We start from the raw sequence: 6573 nt of genomic DNA on the forward strand, positions 1-6573 counted from the left end.
TTGGCATATCATAAGATATGGGCCACAAACACTTAAGTGGGCTTTTTAGCTTGCAGCCCACTCAAGTGGTTCTGTAAATAGAACCCTTGTGTAGAAGCATTAGTGCAATATGAAATTCCATTTCTCTCTCTCTCTCTCTCTCTCTCTCTCTCTCTCTCTCTCTCTCTCTCTCTCTCTCTCTCTCTCTCTCTCTCTCACACACACACACACACACACACACTCAAAGCATTAGTGTAATATGAAATTTCATTTCTCTCTCTCTCTCTCACTCAAATCCTTCATTCGTAGCAGCTAGCACTAAGATTGAAGGAATTTGTTCGTGTGGATTGAGTAGAGGCGTTGTCACCATTCAATGTTCATGATCACTCCTTAGATCTGCATCAAAGGTTTCAATCGCCACAACAGGTAACGATTCTATCACTGATCATGCCCATTCGTAAGAATCACTAAAGGAGAAATTTTTAATTTCTGCTGCGTTTTGGATCGCCATTCTCCTTTAGTCAAAAGGGACATTTATTACCTTAGTCAAGTGTTAAATGAAGTAAAAACTAGGTATAGCACAATAAAGAAATTGTGTTTTTGGTTATACTTCTCTTGTACAAAGTTAAAGTATTACTTAAAGCAAACATATGTGTTTGTTTATTCCCATTTTGATATTATTAAACATGTACTGTCGAAGCCTATTTTACATAGTAGAATAGAAAAATGGGCTTTAGCTTTAACCGGGTATTCTTTAACGAATGTGCCTTTAAAGGTCATGAAAGGTCAAATTGTTGTTGATTTTATTGTAGATCATGCAATAATTGAAGTACCACAGAATTATATGGAGTTTAAGCCTTTGAGGTTGTACTTCGATGGTTCCAAACATAAAAATGGGACTGGTGTTTGGATTATAGTTATTTCCCCCAAAGGAATATGAACCAAGTATAAATTCAAAATCCATGGAAGTTGCTCAAGTAATGAGGTTGAGTATGAAGCTTTAATAGCAAGCCTTAAGATACTATTAGACTTGGGGGAAACAACAGTCGACATTATAGATGACTCGGAGCTGGTTATGAAACAATTGACGAAAGAGTATAAGTGCATTAAAGAGAATTTGCTTGTGTACTTCGTCACAACTATTTGATTCAGTCGACATGCAACATGTGCCTCGACTAGAGAATCAAGAAGCTAATGACTTAGTTCATATTACTTCAGGATATAAAGTCTCCAAAGAAAAATTAGAAGAATTAATCGAAGTCAAAGAAAAGTTAACTTTGCCCAGTATTTTCCCCTCAAAATTTTCAAAGTCAAAACTAGCAGGGGTAGAAGGGTTGCAAAATCTAAATCTATTTTTTTTTTGAAATTTTTGCCATTGACAAGTTATTGAACAATGATTGGCGAAAAGTAATTATAGATTTTTTGGAAAACCCAATAGGGACAACATATAAAAAGGTCAAACATAAGTCATTGAGCTATGTGGTAATTAGAAATGAGTTGTTTAAGAAGACTCCAGAAGAAGTTTTACCCAAATGCCTTAGTGAAAGCGAAGCTTACTTAGAAATATTTACCATCCATAGTGGATCATGTGGTTCCCATCAAGCAGGTCATAAAATGAAGTGGATTTTGTTTTAATAAAGTGTGTATTGGTCAACTATGTTGAAAGACTGCATAGAGTTTGCCAAAGGGTGTCAAGAATGCCAAAACCATGCAGGGATTCAACATGTTCCTGCCAGTGAGTTGCACTTAACTATTAAGCTTGGTCATTTAGAGGTTGGGCGTTAGATTTAATTGGTGAAAGTAGACCTACATCATCTAAGAATCATAAGTATATCCTAGTAGGCATCCACTATTTTACCAAATGGGTCGATGCGGTGCCTTTGATGAATGTTGATCAAGACAATATGGTCAACTTTATTCAGAGGTTCAATGCGGTGCCTTTGGAATTCTTGAAACCTTAACCACTGACCAAGGTTCAATATTCACTGGTTAAAATATGGTCGAGTTCGCTTCAGAATTAGGAATTAAATTGTTAAACTCTACCCCTTATTACACTCAAGCAAATAGTCAAGTTGAGCCTGTAAATAAAATCATAATTGGCCTAACTAAGAAACATGTGGGTTAAAAGCCAAAGAATTGGCATAATACTTTAGACCAAGCATTTTGGGCTTGTCGAAGATCTCCTAAGGAAGAAACTAATGATACGTCTTTTTGACTAACAAATGGAGCCATAAATGGTTCAAATACATCACGCTCTGCGAACATGATGACATACTTCTTGAAAGTACCTGCGGTTGATAGACCTGCATCTTTTGGTGTCACCAGAGCAAGCCTCATAGATTCAACTCATCTTCCTTAGACTTGTGGCGCCAAGGAATAAGGGGTGTTGAATTTTATGAAGGATTCAAATGTGGCATTGAGCCATAGTTGTAGAAGCCATATATAGCCATTCATGTGGAACTGGTATGTTGGGTCGTTAATAGACTTAAAGTTAGAAGCAACAAGCCCAAGAGCTTCATAGAGGGAGCCCGGGATTAGCTTGTTCTGATTTACCATTCGCCTTTCAAGAAGTTCAGTGGCCTAAGTTATGAATTTTTTGGTTACCTGTAAAGAAATGGAACCAAAAACAAAGCGATATATCAGTAAGTTAATAAGGAAATATGCTTTTGGTCTGAAACTTCTTCAGAGTCAGTCTCATGAAAATATTTGATAAAATGTTTATAAGTTGTGTGGTCGAAGTCAAAGACTAGTTAATTGTTAGTTATCATATTGGGGTCGAAGGTTTTTCCAGTAGGGCGAAGACCTGTTATCGCAACTACATCAAACAAAGCAGGAGTCACCATTCCGCGGTGCGGTTGGAGAGTATTGGTAGAACCTTCCCAAAAGATAAGGGTTGCGATGAGCATGTTAGGATTGCAAGTAAGACCCATTCTTGATATATGAACCAAGTCATAAATATCTTGATCCTTCCAGAATTGTGTTATCTTCTTATCTACTTTATCTAGCCATGTAGTATAGGCCTCAATCTTTGAAGAAGGAAAAACACAGAATACGCATCTTGGAGAAATCATAAACCTTAGTTCATAAGATTTGTCTTGAAATATTTTGGGTTTGTGGCCACAGTGACAAAGGAAGAACTTATTTAACAATTTAGGTTTTTCAAAAGCATTGAGGAAAGGATCTAAGAAGGCATGAATAATACCAAAAATGGAGAAAGGGACAATTACCTGAGAAGCCCAAATCATCGCTTTATCCTCCTCCATTGGTGGCTCAGGGACGTAGTTGTGTTTACCAACAACAATGAGAATGATAATGTCAAAAGCAAGAGGAGTAGGAAATTGTAACGAAGGTGAATAGGCCATTTTGTTCTCTAGAAAATTGCTTATAATGAATTTGAAATTGTTTTGGACGTTCTGAGAAGTTAGGGCGTAAAATAGGGTTTCCGAAGAAGAAAATGGTGAAAGAAAAGAAAAGAGGATGAAAATGCCTATAAATAGCCACCAAGGGGAAGAAACTTTTGAGTTTCCTCCCAAGAATTGGGACAAGTGGCATGTCCAAATCGACATATGGCATTAAAATCGGTTGGAAAAATAAAATTAAACGAATTCTTTTAAATTTAATTAATTTAGTGGTAACTCCCTCCGTTTCTTTTTAAGTGTCATTTTTTTGAAAAAATTGTTCCTTTTTAATTGTCACTTGCAAAGTCCAAAGGAATATTAATTGTATTTTTGTCAAAATTACCCCTAAATAGTTATTACAGAGAGAGAGAGAGAGAGAGAGAGAGAGAGAGAGAGAGAAAATTAAATGAATGTAATAAATAATTAGGGGTATTATAGGTAAAAGGAGAATTATTGTTTGAAAAGTAACAATAATGATTACCTTTCTTAGTATGTGTAAAAAGTTAAAAAATGACACTTAAATAGGAACAAATGGAGTATTTCATATCCTTGGAAGTCAAACCAATGATGATTAACTGCACGCATGTCTGTGACATGACATTTGGTGGAAAATAGTCATGATGACTAAAAATATCTAACTGATGTGACGTGTGTTGTTAATCTAAATATTATCAAGCAGTTACAGAAAACGTCACATTTCTTCCATCTGATACAAAAAACGTCACATTTCTTCCATCTGATACATATGCTCGAAAATGGCTTTTTTTTGGGGGGGGGGGGGGGGGGGGGGGCATATGTTAGTCTGAGATTTTTAGCTAAGTGAAAAGTCAACAAATTGATGGTTAAGCTACGTTGACATTACTAAGTGTCTAAAATCTTAAGCCAAAAGCTTCGACATATTGGTTGTATTGACCTGTTGGTTCGACTAAGATGTAAGTGGGCAAGATTGGTTTAGAGGTGTTGATTCTAAGTGTTGGAAGCAATTTTGGTAAAACAAAGAGTGTTCACAAGATGTTATGTGTGATGTCTTAACATGAGATATCCTATGTACCTGTTGGAGTTCAAGAACATGTTCATGCAGGATTTGTTCAGAATGCTACATACAATGACAAGGCTTCTGATATTGGATGTACCTGCTGGAGCTTAAATGAAAGACATGTTCATGCAGGATTGTTTCAGATGACATACACAAGGTCATGGTATCTGATATGGTTATACCTGCTGGAAGTTATAAAAGGAATTATTGGATTATGCAGGATTTTTCCAGGATGTCAGACCCGATGTCATGACATCCTGTACACAGAACATTCAGTATGAATGTGTGGTGTTTTGCGATTGCACAATTAATGGCAATCTTTGGATGATTGAAGATATGATTAGCTGGCATATTCAATCATGGATTACAACCAGATTTACTTATTTTCCAAGGAGATCTAACCAGCTGTTATAAAAAGATTTGATTGGAAAATAGATTTAGGGTTTTCAAGACGTCCAAGCCTAGTTGGATGCTTCTATAAAAAGGGACTTAGAAAACCTGTTTGAACATACAACCAAGACTGAGCGAAATACAGAGAGAGGGCTAGGGTTTGTGTATGTTTAGTCGTAAGACTTGTAGGTCATTCAAGTCATCCATTGATGATTGAATTGGACTGATTTGTGGTTGTAATTTGTCACTCTAAAGCTGTTAAGCAAGAGCGTGTGTCTTCTTGATCAAAGCTGTGAAGCAAGATCAAGAGTGTGTCTTCTTGATCAAAGCTGTGAAGCAAGATCAAGAGTGTGTCTTCTTGATTGAAACTGTGAAGTAAAATCAAGAGTGTGTAATTGAAAAGTATTTTCTTTTCTCAAGGGATTCTTGTTTAAAATCACTGGTGTGTGATTGTAGGGAAGTGAGTGGGTTCTCATATCTAAGAGTGCTTAGGTATAAATTGCACGGGTAGAGATTAGGTGAGAAAGACTGTAACTTGTTGAAGTGTACGGAGAGTCTTTGAACTAATTCTATTTTAGTAAATTTCCTTCTTGGCTTGGTAGCCACCAGACGTAGGTGAGTTGCACTGAACTGGGTTAACAATTGCTTGTGTTATTTGCTTTACCATTCTGTATTTTTTATCCATTGTGTGTTAACAGATATTAGTGTCTTAACATTACCTTCGACATCTTATATCTGATACCAGAATTTCAGGAGGAGTCTCGGGAACAAATTCACAAGATTAGGATCACTCTCTCTTTCAAACATGTTAAGAATCTTTAAATATCATATATGAACCTTTCGAAACGAAGTCGAAGTCGCCACTTTTAAATGTTAAAGACTTAGGATATTCTTTAAGTCCTTAGAATATGTGATTTGGAAATGTATCCGCCTTCGACAGAGGCAGGTAACACGTTCAGAAACGGTTATCAATACAGTTATCACCGTGTTTGTTTGGTTTTTCAGCAGTTGTATCCTTGAAGGCGCATTGAGGCAAGTTGAAGCATGAAGGCCTAAGTAATGGGACACATGTCAGATTTATAGGTTTAACCGTTGTCGACGGTTTTGATTTGTAATAGTATATAATACAAGCTTCTGCATTATAGTCGATGTCATAAATTCTCATTAATTTTCTATAGAACCAAAGTACCCAAGTTACATAGTGAAACAGTTTGTGAGACATGTGAGTCAGCGTCCACCATTTAAAATATCTGCAAATCTTTTGTATTCAAAGCATTTACATTAAATATCGTTTATTTTATTTACTTGGTTTATCATTTACTGCCTTTATCCAAAGTCTATTTTTTTGCATTCAATTGGTTACTATTAAAACACTTAAACATAAATCGCACGCACTTTTCACCATAATTTGTCTTTGCACAAATTGCCTTTGAGATTTTACGAGTTAATCTTTTAAGTGAACTAAACTCGTTACTGTTTACTAAAATCACTAGTAAACAAAGCCACAATTGCCAAGTACATCTGCCATATTCGGCATAGAGAATTTCAGCCAGGGAACCTCGTACTGCGAAGGGTCGACATCAGGGGTAAGAACGCCTGAGATGACAAGCTAGCAGCAAAATGGGAAGGACCTTATCGGGTAAAAGAAGGCACCTGGTGAGGAGCGTATCGATTGGAGTCTATGGAAGAATAGCAGATATCGCAGACATGGAACGTAGCCAAATTGAAACGGTATTATAGTTAAATAACGAGTTCAACATTTTTCTTTGT

This window comes from Lathyrus oleraceus, chromosome 2, assembly GCF_024323335.1.
Source record: "Lathyrus oleraceus cultivar Zhongwan6 chromosome 2, CAAS_Psat_ZW6_1.0, whole genome shotgun sequence".
NCBI lineage: Eukaryota > Viridiplantae > Streptophyta > Magnoliopsida > Fabales > Fabaceae > Lathyrus > Lathyrus oleraceus.